General features: G+C 47.5%; 1 protein-coding gene across 1 annotated transcript in view; it reads right to left on the bottom strand.

Moving 5' to 3' along the window:
* The window catches only part of PEA15 (proliferation and apoptosis adaptor protein 15), a 68,378-nt gene extending 58,353 nt beyond the window's left edge, over positions 1 to 10,025 (bottom strand). Inside the window, exon 1 of the mRNA XM_075607751.1 lies at positions 9,729 to 10,025. The gene's annotated coding sequence lies outside the window, so the exon portion shown is untranslated. The remainder of the gene's footprint in view (positions 1 to 9,728) is intronic.
* Between the last annotated feature and the right edge of the window lie 8,814 nt (positions 10,026 to 18,839).

Consider the following 18,839-nt stretch of genomic DNA (forward strand, 5'->3'; position numbering starts at 1 on the left):
GTTGGGGTTCCTTACAATGCATCTGATCTCAGACGCACTATTAGAGAGGGTCGGGGTTCCTTACAATGCATCTGATGTCAGACGCGCTATTAGAGAGGGTTGGGGTTCCTTACAATGCATCTGATCTCAGACACGCTATTAGAGAGGGTTGGGGTTCCTTACAATGCATCTGATCTCAGACGCACTATTAGAGAGGGTTGGGGTTCCTTACAATGCATCTGATCACAGACGCGCTATTAGAGAGGGTTGGGGTTCCTTACAATGCATCTGATCTCAGACGCGCTATTAGAGAGGTTTGGGGTTCCTTACAATGCATCTGATGTCAGACGCGCTATTAGAGAGGGTTGGGGTTCCTTACAATGCATCTGATCTCAGACGCGCTATTAGAGAGGGTTGGGGTTCCTTACAATGCATCTAATCTCAGACGCGCTATTAGAGAGGGTCGCGGTTCCACAGATTTTCACAATATAATTATAGGGTTCCTAAACAAAACAAAGGTTGGAGACCCCTGCTCTACACTATGTTTTTGTTGCATGCTTTATTGAACTAGCCAGACCCACTAAAATCTAAGAACCCGCCTTGATCAGGAAAAGTTACCTGCTAGTTGCCCGCTGCAAGCCAATCTGTGAAGGGAAAGTCACCGTGGCACATGGCGGCTCCCACTTTTTGAACTGTTATTTCCAGGGAATGTCTCAGTGAGATCCTAAAGACCCTGCAGCAACGGTTCATGTCTCTTGTCAGTTCAGGCGCTGACATTTCTCATCCCAGTTTAAAAGCCATCACTGCTTGAAATTAGCTGGCAGGTGGCATCCCCAGGTGGGAGCACACTAGGCTTATAACTACTGCCTTCCAAAGCCGAGTCACCGTTCTAGCACGTGGCTTATGTGACATATTCAGGGTCCTCTGACGCACTGAGCAGAAGACAGCACCTTTCTTTTACTCTGCCTGGAACAGACAGGCCAGTCTGTGGATGTATTGAGTACAAAGGCAAGAAGAAAGATGCTCTGCTTCTCCTAAAACCACTGAGAGGACAACACTACATGGGTGGCAGCAACTACTCCCTGCTCAATTAGGAAAGAGACATGTTTTATTGTCACTGCCATCCATTCTGTTCTCATTATTCCTTCACAGGAGTAACCTCTTTTTGAGAAAGATCACACAAAATCAAAGCACTGGCTGTAATGTTCAGCGCTAGATGTTCCAGCCATTCTCCTGTTCACTATGACGTCTGTAGGCAGAGGGGATGGGTATCAGCACAGACAAGCAGCAGAGCAGCGCTGACACATGTTAGTCCTGTGTTACTCTGCCCTGCATGTAGCTGAATCCAACATGGGACATGTCAAAAGATGGTGGCACATTGGAATGGGATGCTACAGATCGTGGGTGGCCAACTCCAGTCTTCAAGCGCTACAACAGGTAAGGTTTTCTGTATATCCCTGCTTCAGCGCAATCGGTGGCTCAATCGACGATTGAGCCACCTGTGCTGAAGCAGGGATATCCTTAAAACCAGGCCTGTTGGGGGGTCTAGCACCCCTACTTTAGGACATAAATCGTGTGTATGAACTTCCCCCTAAAGAGTTAGATGACCAAATGCCCGCGTACACATGTTTGCAGGTGTGCAAGGTGGATAACTGTTAGTTATCTTCTTTCCTGGGGATACAAGTTAAACACCCACATGAATATGTGGTTTGTTTGTCTGGTTGCAATACGCTTACTTTGCTACATTTCCCCATAATACGATTCAGGTCATTGAAATGTACAGCAACTTGCTAGTCAAAGAATGTGATGCTAATGCAACACTGAGTGTAGACATTTTCATACACAGCCACCTGATGTACGGGTGTCTCTCTGTATAGAAATAGAATGGGGGAAGTTAGAGGCAGTGGGGAAGGGGAACAGAGATGAGCAGCATGAATAAGGAAATGGAGAGATGGATGGGTGTTCTCAGCGGGAAAGGGAAGCAGAACCAATGAGAGGAACCAGGCAAAAGATAGAGCAAGTAGGGTTAGAGAGGGAGGGCTGGGGGGTGAGGGGCAGAAAAAGAGAGAGGTGGGCAAAGTGAGAGAGAGGCAGAGAGAGAGAGAGGCAGATAGAGAGAGGAGCGAAGAGAGAGGTGCAGAGAGGGAGAGAGAGAGAGAGGCAGCGAGAGGGTGGCAGAGAGGGAGAGGGTGGCAGAGATTTAGGTGCAGAGAGAGACAGGGGCAGAGAGAGAGAGACAGGGTGGCAGAGATTATGGGGCAAAGAGAGAGGGTGGCAGACATTAAGGGGCAGAGTGAGACATAACACTCTCACATCCACCACCAGTCTAAGTTCTTTCAAATCTAAGGCTGTCTCACATTTTAATCTGGTCTGTAACTGTTTCATACGCCCATAACATATATTTTCTTTAACTGTGCACGCAATGTCTTGTATATAATGTATACCCTGTTCATTTATATAACTGTACTTGTAACCATGTATTATTTGTCTTAACTCTGTGCCCAGGACATACGTGAAAACGAGAGGTAACTCTCAATGTATTACTTCCTGGTAAAATACTTTATAAATAAATAGGGGCAGAGAGAGGGTGGCAGACATTAAGAGGCAGAGCGAGACATAGGGGCTGAGAAAGGGTGGCAGACATTAAGGGGCAGGGGAGAGAGGGGCAGCTAGAGAGAAGCATGTATGATATCTGTAGATGGGAAAATTCTAAAATGTTCTAGTTGAAAATGTTAGTAAAGATTACGAAAAGATGCTCTTTCTCCCCAGGATGATAAAAGTGGAGATATCTTACATATATTGCATTTTTGTTTTGAGAATAGTAAACTTGAATGCTTGAAAACAAAGTATGTAATAATGTACATGAAAAGTTGAAACCGTCTCTCTCACACCTCACCCTCTCTCACACCTCCCCTCTCTCACACCTCCCCTCTCACACACCTCCCCTCTCTCGTACACCTCCCCTCTCTCGCACCTCCCCCTCTCTCGCACCTCCCCCTCTCTTGCACCTCCCCCTCTCTTGCACCTCCCCCTCTCTCGCACCTCCCCCTCTCTCGCTCTTCCCGCTCTCACACCCCCTCTCACACACCCCTCTCGCTCTTTCCCTTTCACAAACCTCCCCCTCTCTCTCTCTTCCCCTCTCTCACACCTCCCCCTCTCTCACTCTTCCCCTCTCACACACCTCCCCCTCTCTCACTCTTCCCCTCTCTCACATCTCCCCCTCTCTCGCACCCCCCCTCTATCACTCTTCCCCTCTCTCGCACCTCCCCCTCTCGCACCCCCCTCTATCACTCTTCCCCTCTCTCGCACCTCCCCCTCTCTCGCACCCCCCTCTCCCACTCTTCCCCTCTCTCACACAGCTCCCCCTCTCTCACTCTTCCCCTCTCACGCTCTTCCCCTCTCACACACCTCCCCCTTTCTCGCTCTTCCCCTCTCACACTCCTCCCCCTTTCTCGCTCTTCCCCTCTCACACACCACCCCCTCTCTCACATCTCCCCCTCTCTCACACCTCCACCTCTCTCACATCTCCCCCTCTCTCACACCTCCACGCCTCTCTCTCTTCCTCTCTCTCACACCTCCCGCACTCACATCTCCCCCGCTCTCACTTTTCCCCTCTCACACACCTCCCCCTCTCTCTCTGTCCCCCTCTCTCTCTCCCCCTCTCTCTCCCCCTCTCTCTTATACCTTACTTGTCGCTTCCCCCATTTCTATTCCCTTTTCTCCTGTTTTTTTCTTCCTCAGATTACACTTCCTCTCCCTCACTCCTCCCATTCTCTCTCTGATTTAGGGCAGGGGTTGGCAACTCCAATCCCCAAGAGCTACCAACAGGTCAGGTTTTCAGAATAGTCACCAACAGGTCAGGTTTTCAGGATATCCCTGCTTCAGCACAGGTAGCTCAATCAGTGGGTCAGCCTCCTTTGCTGCCCCTCTAACCGTGAAAGGGGGTTAAAGGCACTTCAAGAAACCCACAAACTCATGGATAATATGTGCTGCTTAATGAACGTTTATAGCATTGTACTGTACGCAGTTATTACTAAGGATCGGAAAAAAATATTTAATTGTGGCACTACAATCAGCGCCTGAAAAGCAACTTAGCGCAGATCAAGGTTCCCTTTCGCCTTTTTGTTAACAATAAAACGTGTTATTCAGGTTTTTTTATGTTTAACACAGATTCCCAGCAAGCTCAAACTCCCACACCCACCACAAAGTGAATATATATTTATGTCAACCAGAGAGCTACTGAGCGTGGCAATTGTTATGTTTAACCCTGACAAATTTACAAGATAAGCGGGAGCACAGTAGATGGTTATATTGAGACACATGTTAAAAATGCATCTTTGTCATTATATTTGGGCAATTTCACTTACCCATCCGCCCTGATCCCGCGGCATCATGACGTCACTGCGTCACGTGACGGCGTGCTGTCATGGCAATGTGTCGCCAAGCGATGTTGCGTCGTCCTGACGATGCAGCGCCACATGACGCCGCATCATCAACGTTGCCACCTACTGAAGGCTAACCGGGAGATAATTTTTTTTAACGTTTATCTTCTTTATATATTTATTTCTCTTCCCGGCATCCTCCCTGGCAAATCCCGTCAACAGGGCTGCATGGCGTCATGGCAATGGGACGCTATATGGTGTTGAGGTGTCATGTGACGCACGTTGTCATGGCAACGGCGCGTCTCGTTGTCAATACTGGCTCACTGGTGTATACTGTCCCACTCCTCTTCTTAGGCTGCAGCCAGCGTGAGCGAGCGCACGCAAATTTGATTTGCGCGCTCGCTGGCGTGTCACATGAGCAGCTCGCCCAATGAGGGCGAACCAGCTCCGTGATGTCATGGCCGCGCCCCCTGACATGCCCCCCCCCGAGCACACAACTGGCTGGCCTGGAAACGCCCAGTGCCTGACATCATGGCACTCGAGCGGCAGCGAGCGCTCTCCCACCCTGGCCGCAGCCTTACACTGGGAACTAGTGATTAGCACAGCAGAGGAGTGTGACAGCACAACAGTATCTGTCAGCAGGCGGTAATTAAGCAGCTAGGAAGCAGGAAGAAGCTGCGATGCACACCCGGAACATCTTGCACACCCGGAACATCTTGCACACCCGAAACATCTTGCACACCCGAAACATCTTGCACACCCGGAACATCTTGCACACTCGGAACATCTTGCACACCCGGAACATCTTGCACAGCCGGAACATCTTGCACACCCGGAACATCTTGCACACCCGGAACATCTTGCACACCCGGAACATCTTGCACACCCGGAACATCTTGCACACCCGGAACATCTTGCACACCCGGAACATCTCCGCTCCCTATACACTGGGGAGAGAGGGAGAGCGAGCTGCTGGGGCAGCAAGAGGTCGGGGCCCACAGGTGAAGTCCCTGAGGGCTGCTGTTTCTCACCAAATGCCCTAACTGCTTCAATGACACCTCCCCTAACTGCTCCTATAAACTGCTCTCTATAAGGCCTCGGGCATGCTGAGGCGCGCTGGTACTTATCTGTGAGCCCCTACAGCCGCAATGAGAGCGGCTTTAGTAGGGGCTCGCCTGCGCTTCCACAAGCGCGCGGAAGCGTAGGTCTTAGCAGAATTTTACATTTCCGCTTTCGCCGGAGCGCAGGGCCGGTCACGTGAGCAGTTCGCCCAATGAGGGCAAACCAGCTCCGTGACGTCACTGGCCCGCCTCCGGACGGCGCGCTGTCTAAGGGCAGGGAAAGCACCCGCTTTCCCTGAGCCTCCGACCGCCCGCAGGAACCCTGGCCGAGGCCTAACTCCTCTCCTAACTGCTCCTATACACTGCTCTCTATAACTCCTCCCCTAACTGCTCCTATACACTGTTCTCTATAACTCCTCCCCTAACTGCTCCTATACACTGCTCTCTATAACTCCTCCCCTAACTGCTCCTATACACTGCTCTCTATAACTCCTCCCCTAACTGCTCCTATACACTGCTCTCTATAACTCCTCCCCTAACTGCTCCTATAACCTCTCCCTATATCTCCTCTCCTAACTGCTCCTAGAAACTGCTCTCTATAACTCCTCCCCTAACTGCTCCTAGAAACTGCTCTCTATAACTCCTCCCCTAACTGCTCCTAGAAACTGCTCTCTATAACTCCTCCCCTAACTGCTCCTAGAAACTGCTCTCTATAACTCCTCCCCTAACTGCTCCTAGAAACTGCTCTCTATAACTCCTCCCGTAACTGCTCCTAGAAACTGCTCTCTATAACTCCTCCCCTAACTGCTCCTAGAAACTGCTCTTTATAACTCCTCCCCTAACTGCTCCTAGAAACTGCTCTCTATAACTCATCCCCTAACTGCTCCTAGAAACTGCTCTCTATAACTCCTCCTAGAAACTGCTCTCTAACTCCTCCCCTAACTGCTCCTAGAAACTGCTCTCTAACTCCTCCCCTAACTGCTCCTAGAAACTGCTCTCTATAACTCCTCCCCTAACTGCTCCTGGAAACTGCTCTCTATAACTCCTCCCCTAACTGCTCCTAGAAACTGCTCTCTATAACTCCTCCCCTAACTGCTCCTAGAAACTGCTCTCTATAACTCCTCCCCTAACTGCTCCTAGAAACTGCTCTCTATAACTCCTCCCCTAACTGCTCCTATACACTGCTCTCTATAACTTCTCCCCTAACTGCTCCTAAAGTATAACCAATTCCTATAGCTCCTCCACAGAGTCACTGATACTCGCCATGCTAAATAAACACAGGCTGTATATAAGGAACCAGTTAACATCACCCGACCCATCCATCATAATATCCTCTGTGACCCAGGACTCCTCTCCCCCACTGTCCCCACTGTATCAGAAGCACTTCCCCTGGCAGCCACCACAGTGTAACACGTACACATACCAGTCTTATCTCCTCACATACCTAAGCTTTCAATGCAGACCCTGTGACTCTCCTTCACTTTACCCATAGATGTGTCAGTTAACCCCTTGGTTGCTCGCGAGAGGTCAGCGGCAGGTTAGACTACAACTGAAAAAGCAGCGTTATTGTCCATTTGTAACCAGAGGGGCTCTGCTGGCAGCAAACAGGTGCATTTGCCCCCATGCTGAAACATAGCAAAGTGGTTATCCTGCAGATACCCAAATGCTGAGCATGTCACATTTTAGCTTCCGCAACTTCTTTTAAACGGGAATCTCCCTAATGCTCCAGCCTGCTGCTTTCACAGCGTGTGCAGCCATGCTTGGGTTGAAGTATAGAACCCACAAACCCATTAAGAGACAGCTTTTTTTCCCGTTTTTTTTTTTAATTCGTCAGCATGAGCTGCTGTCGCATTGTGAAGCCTGTAGTGGTCCCCAACCGGACACAAACAGTAATGTCGCAGTGGATTACAAAATGACACTGTGAGTGTTTAATGAAAAGACAGGGATTTAGCATGTTTGAGAATGCATTTGAAAATAGTTGCGAATACGTCTATACGTGGAAGTCTGGATACACAAAGGCACAACGGAAGCAGATGTTATTCGGGCAGCAGGAACAAGCCAAAATAATACACATCTGTTTCTGACTCCCTGACACACTCCTACATATTGGTGTCTTTAGTAAAAAAATAAAATAAAAAATCCATAGGACCAGTAGGAAAAATGCTAAACATGTACATTTATTATACAGCAAATATCAAGAGAGAAGGAGAAAGCTTGGTCTCCTAATGTGTGCTCTATAGTTAATGTCAATTCTTTGCATTTTTCCTACAGGGACTGTGTTTACTTTTTTCAGGATTTTTCCTACTTGGGAAGTTTGGCTCTGCCCAGTCTGACATGCACCTAATATTCCAGATCAGGGGTGCTCAACTCCAGTCCTCAACCTTACCCCCCCGCCCCAAACAGGTCAGGTTTTCAGGATATCCCAACTTCAGCACAGGTGGCTCAATCAAAGGCTCAGTCAAAGACTGAGCCTCTGATTGAGCCACCTGTGCTGAAGCAGGGACAGATTGACCCAACTGTGCTGAAGCTGAGGTATCCTGAAAATCTGACCTGTTAGGGGGCCTGGAGTTGAGCATCTGATGTTCCAGACAATACTAACAGATTGTGCTTTTGGCAATTATTTTTCTGTTTTCCTCATTTTTAAGAAGCAGATCCAAATTGAGATTTCGGGGTGTCTTTGGGAACGATGGCCTGCATTCATACAACATTAGTTAGATTGAGGGTAGCTACTGTTTCCAGTTGCAGTTAGAATACCATTCCATCACTAACGTGGTTAAAATTCCCAGGGATCCCACTGAAAGTAATACCAGCGTTGAAAGAGCATCAAAAAGAGAGTTTTATCCAGACCACAGCCTTGAAAACTAAAGTTACAGTCGTATTTTCGTGTTCCACTATATTATAATGCTTTCTCAATCCTGTTTTGCACTCAAGGTCTGGGCAGAGTTTTGCGTTGGTGCCAGTTTTAAATGGTCTCCTAATGTAAGATTGGAGGGACCAGAAAGACAGTGAATTGTATTTTTGTTTATAGTGTATTAACCATGTACACAATGTTACACACTCAAGACATAACACAGGGAGGATTAACACAATAAATGCAGAATACATACAAAGAAATATTGCGGGGTAGGACTCCCTGGTCATACAATCTAATGAAGAACACCTGAATCCACATATCCTGTGAAGCCCCTCAGGTTTGACATATAGCTGTAACCACCAATGGCACCAGGAATAAATGAATGAACATGCCAACCCTCTAAAGCTGTAAAAAAAGGCATTGCATTGTGGTCCTTATCACAAAGACACAGCCTGGAAGTGAGTTTGTCAGCCTGCTCTAAAATATCCCCCCCTCCCACATACTACAAATTCCTAATGTGTTTGTTTCTATAGAAAGGGACACAAAAACCTCTGTCACAATGGAAACCCATCTAATGGGAGACTTTACCCCCATCACCAATACTGAAAGTGTGTCAAAACCACAATGAAACGAGAGAGAGAGAGAGAAAGAGAATACACACAGTACACCGTACACTGTCAGTCCTATGAAATTCCACCTTACAATAAAAACCCCACATTAAAATACTGCATCTGCTTCCCATCACTGTCCCATAAGCCTAACTATCTCTGCTCTCTTTCTGCTCCTAGGTCACTTACTGTACCAGCTAACTCCCCTTGTTGATCAGGGAGGCTCCCTGCAAAGCTTATCACTGTTCTAATGTATCCCTCATAAAAGTTCCCTCACCCCAATGCAAGCCAATGGAAGATGATGAGTTCTGCCTCACTCTTCCCTAATCTCCCTTACAGGACACCCCTGCCTTCCCCTGACACCCCTGCCTTCCCTCTACTCAAAAGAAGTAGAGTAGCTACAGGAGGCTTGGGGCTGGAGGAATGTCCTGGCGTTGACATGGAAGAAGGATCTAGGCGAAGTTGGCCAACTCCATCCTCAAGGCGGTTCCATCATTAAAGTTCTATAGAGTGGACTTGGGCACCATAGAGATGGTAACATACAACATGCCCTGCAGGACCAGATGTTTGGCTATTCTATGAGTTATAGGCACCATGGCATAGAGTCTGGGTTACAATAACCCCGTTCTCTATTACGAATTTCATCAGCTCTATGCCTTGGTGGTCCCAGTGGCACTTAAGGGTCCCATGACCCCCCTCAGTATAATCCACTCATGATAACTGAAGCTAATGGCCACTCCCTACACACCCTTTTCCTGCCATCACTCTCTACCCAACAACCCTGCTGCCCTCCCCACCCTCCCCACCCTCTCCTTCACATAACGAGGTTGTCCACCACTCTTACCGTATCCTTAACGTTAAGCAGATACCGTGGTGGTGTTCTGGTAGCTCAGATGGGGATTGACCTGTCCACTCTCTATGTCGGGCTCCTCTTCTTGATGATGTAGTGAACGTTTTGGGTGTTTTATTTGGAGTGGTGTCTGTGTGGGTGACTCAGCTGATGCCCAGTTCCTGCTGCTGCTGCTGCTCCTGCTGCCTCTCTGTCTGAAAAAATTCCCTTCCCCTACAGACAGAGCTGAATTCAATGTGGTCTCACTCCACCCTTTGTACTGAGTGATGTCAGACTGTGTGTGTGTTTGTGTGTGTGTGTGTGTGAGAGAGAGAGACAGAGGGAGAGAGAGAGAGAGAGGGAGAGAAAGATAGAGAGGGAGAGAAAGAGAGAGGGAGAGAGAGAGACAGAGAGAGAGAGGGAGAGGGAGAGAAAGAGAGAGGGAGAGAGAGAAACAGAGAGAGAGGGAGAGAAAGAGAGGGAGAGAGATGCCTTTATATTAAATCCTCACACAGCCAGTGAATATCAGCATCCACACAAAATGAACTGTGCAGTTTAGGCTGGAGATTTTAAGAGGGTGAATTCATTGCTTGGAACAGGTGTTGTGTGAATAAACATGGTGCATTGTATAATGATGCTGAGTATTTCTATTCTGTAACTCTCAATACAGAAAATAGAACATCAAGTTGGGAAATATAGGGAGCATGTCTGATACGGTGTATTTCTGTGCTACCCATTATTATCATTATGTAACAAACAGTGCGATGCCCAGCACTGGTTATGAGGCTTCAGGGGGCATTTTGTGTGCAGTGAGAAGTTATTATGAGGCATCAATAATGTATTCATAGATGTCAGTTCTCTAAGATGGATTGGTTAGGCCCGTGTGTCCAGTGTGTAATAATCAGTACTAACAATGACAGTATGAATTTCTTACATTGATATGACTTTATCTCCCTGTGCCTCAGACATCAATAATTGGATTATAAGCTCTATGGGAGAGGGGCTGAGAAATATGTACAAAGCCGTGTACACTATAGAGGGGGTGCTCAGCTCCAGTCCTCAAGACCCCCCAACTGATCCGGGTTTGAGGATATCCCGGTTTCAGCACAGGTGGCTCAATCAGTGGCTCAGTCGAAGATTGAGCCACTGATTGAACCACCTGTGCTGAAGCAGAGACTGATCGAGCCACCTGTGCTGAAGCAGGGACTGATTGAGCCACCTGTGCTGAAGGTGAAGCCTGAGCTGTTGAGGGGTCTTGAGGACTGGAGTTGAGCACCCTGCTGCAGTGTACACGGCTTTGTACTACATGTCTTTCAGTCCCTCCCCCATACAGCTTACAATCTAGTTGTTGATGTCGGAGCCACAGGGAGATAACGTCACAAAGATTGCAGTCCCCTCTGGCAGCAAAGATGTTAAAGCAGCAAAATATGAGAAATCTCACGGGGATTTTTAACAATCAGTTCTGTAGGATTAGACTGTGTTTGTTTGTTTTTGTTTGTTTGTTTTCTATTCAACTACTAATGCCATTTTAATGAGCTTTAAAGCATCCCTTGATTTCTATAGCATGCTTTAGCCAACCTCCCCAGCAGTGCAAGATATTTGCAACACTTTCCTGTTTGTGATGAATCGTTGCCAATGTTCCCAGCAGTTTGAGCTGTAAACTGTAACAATAGTTCATGTTACCTTAGTAATATAAGGATACATTGTAGCTGCTGAGTCACACTGACCGAAGGACTGATTGAAACTGAAAGGCGGCCATTACGTTAGGCACAGCAATCACGATTGTGGCAGATTTATAACAGGAGCACCTAACGATTGCCAGCTTAGGTAAGAACGTAGCATGATACATTGTCACGTGCTTCACATATAGAAATAAGGAAACGGGGGGGATGCAGTATTGCTGCTAACCGTGAGAAGAACAGATGTTACTACACAACGTGAGCATTTCCCCAAATTGTTCTCAGGCAGAGGCTTCATCTACTCGAACATGTCACGTTATGAAGCCTACGACATGATTATCAGATCGCTGCAAGAACAAGCAATGATATCGCTGCCATCTACAGGAAGGCAGCAAGCAGTGAGATCCCATCTCAGCAACTTCCCCTGTGTGCCTGATAACCGCCCGTGACGGGAATCTTACCAAACATTCACTTTACGTTTCAGAGTCCCCCCAATCAGTTCGATTTGTGGGGTGTGCGCAACGAGAAGTCTTTTTTTTTTTTACAACTTATTTTTGATTGAGTTTTCAATGTAAGGGGTACAGAGAAAAAAAGGAGAGGGAAGCGAGGTATTAAGGAATGCTGTCAGTTACAATTTGGATATAAACACGCATTAAGTGGTTTATGGTGGGTAAAAAAGTGACAGAAACCCTCTAGCATACACCAAATAAAAATCCCACGTTGTGAGCACATTCACATGTCTCAGACAGGTCTGCAACACTGCCATTCCCCATTATCTCTTAGCATACAGTGCTTCCGCTGCAGCAAGGGATTCTGGGAAATGACATGCAAATGAGCACATAGTCACCTAACATTTAGTGACAAAAATATATGAACATTCTCTGCAAATAATTCATTTTAAAGCAGACGTCCAAGCTGTTTTTTAAAATTTTATTTTCTTCCCCTTTAATATGTGCATCAATCCAATCCTCACAATGATCAGTAAGTAGCTACGTTGCCGATTGATCCGTTCTCCTGTGATCGGTCGGCGCAGATTCGGCTCGGGGGTTCACTAAATGGCTGTCAGTGCAGCAGGAGAGGACCAAAGATGCAAAGTACTGTGGGGAAGATCATGTGACCAGGCAGTCACTAGCTACAATTGGTGCACTGCTAGAGAGAGGTCAGGGCTCAAAAAGGGGGTTGTTAGAGCTTCAGAAGAGGAAGGGGATGTGACTTTGTAAATGGTTGTTCAAGAAACAGAAAATGCTTATTATATTATAATACATTAAAAATGTCATTCAGAGTTGTTTTTTTTAACGCTACAGGTATTTTCTCATAGTACAGAACTGATTTATTAAAAAAAAACAAAAAACAGACATGTAGGATATTGCTTGGTCTGCAGCTTTAATTGAGGAGATGCGTCCTAACCAAATGATTCGGTAATCACTCCAAGTGTGTATATTTTTTTCTAATTTGGGTGAAGACAGAAGGATACTTATATTTGTATATAGTCCGGTAGTTTTTGGTTAAGCGGATTCCAAGATATTTGAGGTGGGTGTCCTTCCATTTATAATTCAAATTGAGCTCTAATAGTTTAACTTCATGTTTTGGAAGGGATATATCCAGTGCTTCGGATTTATCACTGTTGATTTTTTTACCCAGATCGGCCACCAAACCTATCTACTCTAGGCTAAACGGGAGTGAGGTTAAGGGATTAGTCAATGTTAGAATAATGTCATCCTTGAATAAATATATTTTATACGAGATTGAGTCAATGTTTATACCCATGATATTAGTGTTATTTCTGATCATGCAGGCTGAAGGTTCAATGGAAATAAGAGAGGTGACAAAGGGCAACCTTGACATTAGAAATTTTTTATCTCAATTTAGCTCCCACCTGGTAGCTTTAGTATTGCCGTTGGATTATTGTATAAAAACATGGACTCCAGTGAGAAAGGAGCCTCTAAAACAAATGTTTCTAAAGTCTTTAAGAGAAAGAGCCGACTAATCCAGTCAAATGCTTTTTCGGCGTTAAGGCTTAAAAGAATAGCCTTAATTTTAGAATTAACATGGTTAATAATGTTAATCATTTTACCTGTATTATCTGAGGCTTGGTGTTTATTTATAAAGTCAACTTAAAAAAAAGTCAATTTTTATGGAATAATTTATAATGGTTAGATTTTTAATTGGCCTCTCTGTGACTTATACAAACTGGCTACCAATTGAGTGAAACCTTCTCCAATGAATAATCCTGACTTCCAATGAGTGAGGCTCACTCCAAATGAGTGATTCTGACTCCTATTTAATGAGACTGCCTTGATATGAGTAAGACTGTTTCCAAATTAGTAATACTGTCTTCGAGTGAGTGATACCCTCTCTAAATGAGTGAGACTGACTTCCAATCGGTAAAACCCTCTCTCAATGAGTGACTGTCTCAAATAAGTGAGACCCTCTCTAAATGAGTATTGCTGTGAGTTTAGTGGGACTGCCTTCCAAAGAGTGGGTCAGTGGGACTCTCTCCAAATGAGTGAGCCTGCCCTCCAGACAAGGCACAAGCGAGAAGGAGTGGCTCAGTGAGTAAAGACACTAACTGGTTCAATTCATGGTGTCGGCTCCTTGTGACGTTGGGCAAGTCACTTTATCTCCCTGTGCCTCAGGCTCCAAAACATAGATTGTAAGCTCCACGGGGCAGGGACCTGTGCCTGCAAAATGTCTCTCTAAAGCGCTACGTAGAACTTGCAGCGCTATACAAGAACATGCTATTATTAGTGTTATTAATTGTAAATGTATAATGTAGTAATTAGTCATTGAATTTCAGCTTTTGGACAGATTTTCGGGACTTGCACAGAACTTTACATGATCTTAACGTGTAGAAGAATAGTTGAGTATCCCTCCTAAATAAACAAGCAAACTCCTCGCTGCTTGACATAGCATTGCTGTGTGTGTCCCCCGGCCCCCTCCGGCAGCAAAGGGTTAATTTTGAAATGCCTTATTGATCGTGGTGTTCTTGCGTCCGCTCTCTAAGATGCCTTTCAGCTTTTTGGAAGTCATGATGGGAGCCTAATGTAGGAAGCCGCACAGCTGGCTCACATACAGGAAGGAAGCACTATTTTTATGCTCAAATCCTGGCTGCTGTTGCAAATATGAGCTAATGTGGGCAGATCGCAGTGACACGAGATTTTATAAGCTCGTGGGGTGAGATCAGGGTTTGGGGGTTCGTTTTCTGATTGGTCAGGTAAGGATAGTGAGTGGGAGGGTTAATCACGAAAAAGAGTATTGTCTACAGTTCTAAGGACAGTCTGAGAATGTAAATTCTAGAGGAAAGGAGGGGGACTGGCAGTATGGGGGATATGGAAGAAAAATGGGGGGATATATGAGAGCAATAGAGCGTTACATCAAGGCTGGTAACAATGTATAAGAGGGAAGCACTTTCAGAATACAAACTGGAGGGCCAGGGGCTCAGGGGAAACATGTGGACGTCATTGAAAGGGTAGTGAATTCATTGGACAGCCTCCCAGCAAAGGGGGGTACATTAATACAGAACATTAATTTATTTAAAAAAAAAACTTCTTGGGATCAAATCATGTTTTGGTTTTGTAGTAGATACAAAAATAGGTATATGGGGTGGGTCAAGGAGTCCTTATCTGCTGACAGTTGGTATGGTCCATTATCCAATCTGCTATAAAGCCACCTTCCCCTTGCTGAGAAAGATGTTAGTTCCATCCAAATAAATGGAAGATGGGTTTACAGCATATTGAATAAGGACTTAAGAAAGTGTCACCAAGTTTTCTATGTATACATTCAATTCCACGGGGCCAGTCACCATGGTCTTCCCTACTTAGGGAGACATTAGATGCACTCCAGGATGAGTGCCACCTCTCACTTCTTTCTGCCAGTGTCAGGTCCTTGGGCAGTGCTGTATCACAGTGACCCATAGGAAGGTCCCTGTCACACATGATGCAGCGATGTCGTAGAAAAAGGTGCCTTTGCTTTGGTCAGCAAATCTGCCTGGCATACCAGCTCTATGTTTTATTTATAAACTCTAATGGATGGCCGCGCTTCCAACCCAATAATTCATCTGCTGCATTTGTAGCTTTGTGATATAACCCCTGTACTGTTAGCAGGCCTGCCATTCAACCCCTTGAACTGGACTGTCCTGGACACTCTATCCAGTAGAAAATTATAGTTAATACTGGACATGTATTTTTCCAGTATTACCTCTATGGACCTGTACAGTATGTGTCCGGTGTTACCTCTCTGGATATACTGACCTGACCGGCTTGGGGGGCTGCGGGATTTCCCCATGCAGAGAGAGAGAGCAGGGCTGATGCTAGGGGGCTGAGGAGCTTCCGCCATCCTGATTGGCTGCTGCTGGGTAATGCAACCAATCAGGAAGAGGTGTCAGGAGCCTGAGGGTGGGGCCAAGGAGAGGAGGAAACAGCACAGAGCGGAAAGAGATGAAAGGGGTGTGTGTGTGTCGAGCGCATCACACATTTCACCATTGTGTCCAGAATTTTTGGAAAAGTGGCCTTGCAACCCTACGTGGGTGTTAGAGTGGGTTTCTAGGCTTCTTTGGCAATCAATGGGTTAAGGCAGGGGTGAGCAAACTTTTTAGGCCGAGCTCCCCTTTTTATCCATGAAATTTCTTGGGCCCCCAATGCCTGATGTTATCAAAATCACATGAAAAAACAAAAACCTTTATTAAACGGTATACAATGTAAATACAAATATGTCTATGTAACGGGTATTCCCCCACCCAATCGCATATAGTGTGTGTGGGCGGGGAACTTAATGTTACCAGGTGTGGTGCGTTACCTGTCAGGCTCACAGGAGGGCTGAGCTTCCGCCACGGGGAACCTGGGGCAAGTATAATATGAGTAACCTCGTACTCGGTGCAGCGCCTCCACCTGCGATGGCTCCCACCAGAGGGGGAGTGGCTCCTCGCAGGACAATATATATCACTCAACACACAGTATGGGTAACAACTAATGCCTTTACTAGATGACTGTACTCATGCATCACAATTCAACAATTCAACAAGTGTCCCTCCCTAGAGGAGACACTAACTAATGCGTCTCGCAGGACGCTACCTCCACCTGCACCTCCACCGGATGATCCCACCCAGTGTCCAGTACCCCCACACAGTATCACCCCACCCTCAAGTGAGATAGTTATGTGTGACTGCGCAGCCACTATGTCCCGTGTGAATGTGATAGGACTCGTTGGTGCACTTGTTGATTGTTACCTGCCGGGCACTCCGGTGCCCGGGCCTGCCACAGATCTTCACAAAGGATCCTGATGTCGGCTGAACACAGGAACTGCCGTCCGGGGCGATCCCACCCGGAGGGCAGCTCCAGCAACAACGAAGGTCTGCGCCCAAACGTCTGGACGGACGCGCAGCGTCTGCTGAGTCCCTAACTGACTCTGAATAGTAAGGGGCAGGGTCCCTAACCTGGGGCCTGTCCCTGACACAACTCACTCTACTGTGTGGCTCAGCGCTATCTCGGGCCTCGGGGGCTGCTGGCCTAGTGCAGGGAGTCACTGACTCCTGCACCCTACCTCCTTCCCCTGGCTGCTCCTGGCACTGACTGACTAGAGTGGGCTCAGCGCGCGAAATGTATCTATTTCTCCTGCAGGGCAATCCTTCAGCCCTATTGGCTACTCGGGGGCACCTGGTGCCTTTCCCCCTTAGCCTCCTGGGAATTGTAGTCCCGTGGAGGCTATTTCTACATTGGGGCCGCGTGCGCGTTTCTTCTGAGCATGCGCGACTCCCTATAGGCCACCGCAACTCCCTAGCTGCAACCGTGCATGCACGAACCCGGCGCCTGCGCGCGCAACCATAATGGCGGCCCCCGCTAGCCAGGTGCGCCGCTGAGCCTCTTACGGCTCGGATCGCTCCCTGCTCCGGCCCCCACCTTTGGGAACAGCCGGCGGGTCCGTCGCTGCCTCCGGCGGCACCTGCGACCACGCTGACCCAAAGGAGGGGGGTCTCTGGGAGCCGGAGGGCACCGGGGCTACATCTAAATACTTACATATTTCAACAGCTCGCGTTCGCAAAATTAGGCTGCGTCCACGCTGCTTCTGAGAGCGGTGACATCACCAACTCTCCAAGCATGAGCACAGGGTGTCCTGCATCATTTTGCAAGCACGAGCGGGGAAGTGTTTACACTTTTTTTCATTATTTCTGTACATTCATAGTACGATTGATATAATGGCAGCCTACCCTCTCACTTGCAGAGGATCGCAGCGAAGCAGGTTGCCAGCGGAGGAGAGCAGGAACACAGCGCTATTGCAGGGCAGACACGGGAGGGGCGTTTGACATCAGAGCGCTCGGGCGTGCTCGTCCCCGTACCTCCGAAGCCCCCGCGCGTGCGTACACACATCATCACGTGGCCGCCACCTGCACTATCCTGTTCAGCCGCCCGCGCACATGTTCATGGTGGCCCGCGCACAGCTTTATCGCCCTCCCGTGCACAGCGTCTGCCGACCGCACACCCAGGTTTTGCCGCATGCCCTCCCTTAAATAATCTTGCCCCCCAGTTTGTGCACCGCTGCATTCAATCACAACACCCACACACAATCACAACATACACAACCAACACACACTCAATCACAACCAACACACACAAACAACACTTAATCACAACACCCACACACACTCAATCACAACACACAGACAACCAACAGACACAACACATACACACACACAACACATACTCAATCACAACCAACACAGACACAACACACACTCAATCACAACCAACACAACACACACTCAATCACAACACCCACATACAGCACACACAATCACAACCAACACAACACACACGGACACAACACACACACACAACACACACACTCAATCATAACACACACAATCACAGACAAGACACACTCAATCAAAACTAGCAAAGACAACACCCCCAATGCTGCTGAAAACTGGGGCGGGTAACAGACAGGAGGAGGAGGGCTTGTCTATGTGCAGGGATAGAGGAGAAAGGGATAGAGGGATAGGATAGAGGGATACATGATAAAGGGATAAGGAGAAAGGGATAGAGGGATACAGGAGAGCGGGATACAGGAGAGGGATAGAGGGATACAGGAGAGCGGGATACAGGAGAGAGGGATAGAGGGATACAGGAGAGCGGATAGAGGGATACAGGAGAGCGGGATAGAGGGATACAGGAGAAAGGGATAGAGGGATACGGGAGCGGGATAGAGGGATAAAGGAGAGAGGGATAGAGGGATACAGGAGAGAGGGATAGAGGGATATGGGAGAGAGGGATAGAGGGATACAGGAGAGAGGGATACAGGAGAGAGGGATACAGGAGAGAGGGATACATGAGAGAGGGATACAGGAGAGAGGGATAGAGGGATACAGGAGAGAGGGATAGAGGAGAGAGGGATAGAGGAGAGAGGGATAGAGGGATACAGGAGAGAGGGATACAGGAGAGAGGGATACAGGAGA

This window comes from Ascaphus truei, chromosome 7 (assembly GCF_040206685.1).
Source record: "Ascaphus truei isolate aAscTru1 chromosome 7, aAscTru1.hap1, whole genome shotgun sequence".
Taxonomy (NCBI): domain Eukaryota; kingdom Metazoa; phylum Chordata; class Amphibia; order Anura; family Ascaphidae; genus Ascaphus; species Ascaphus truei.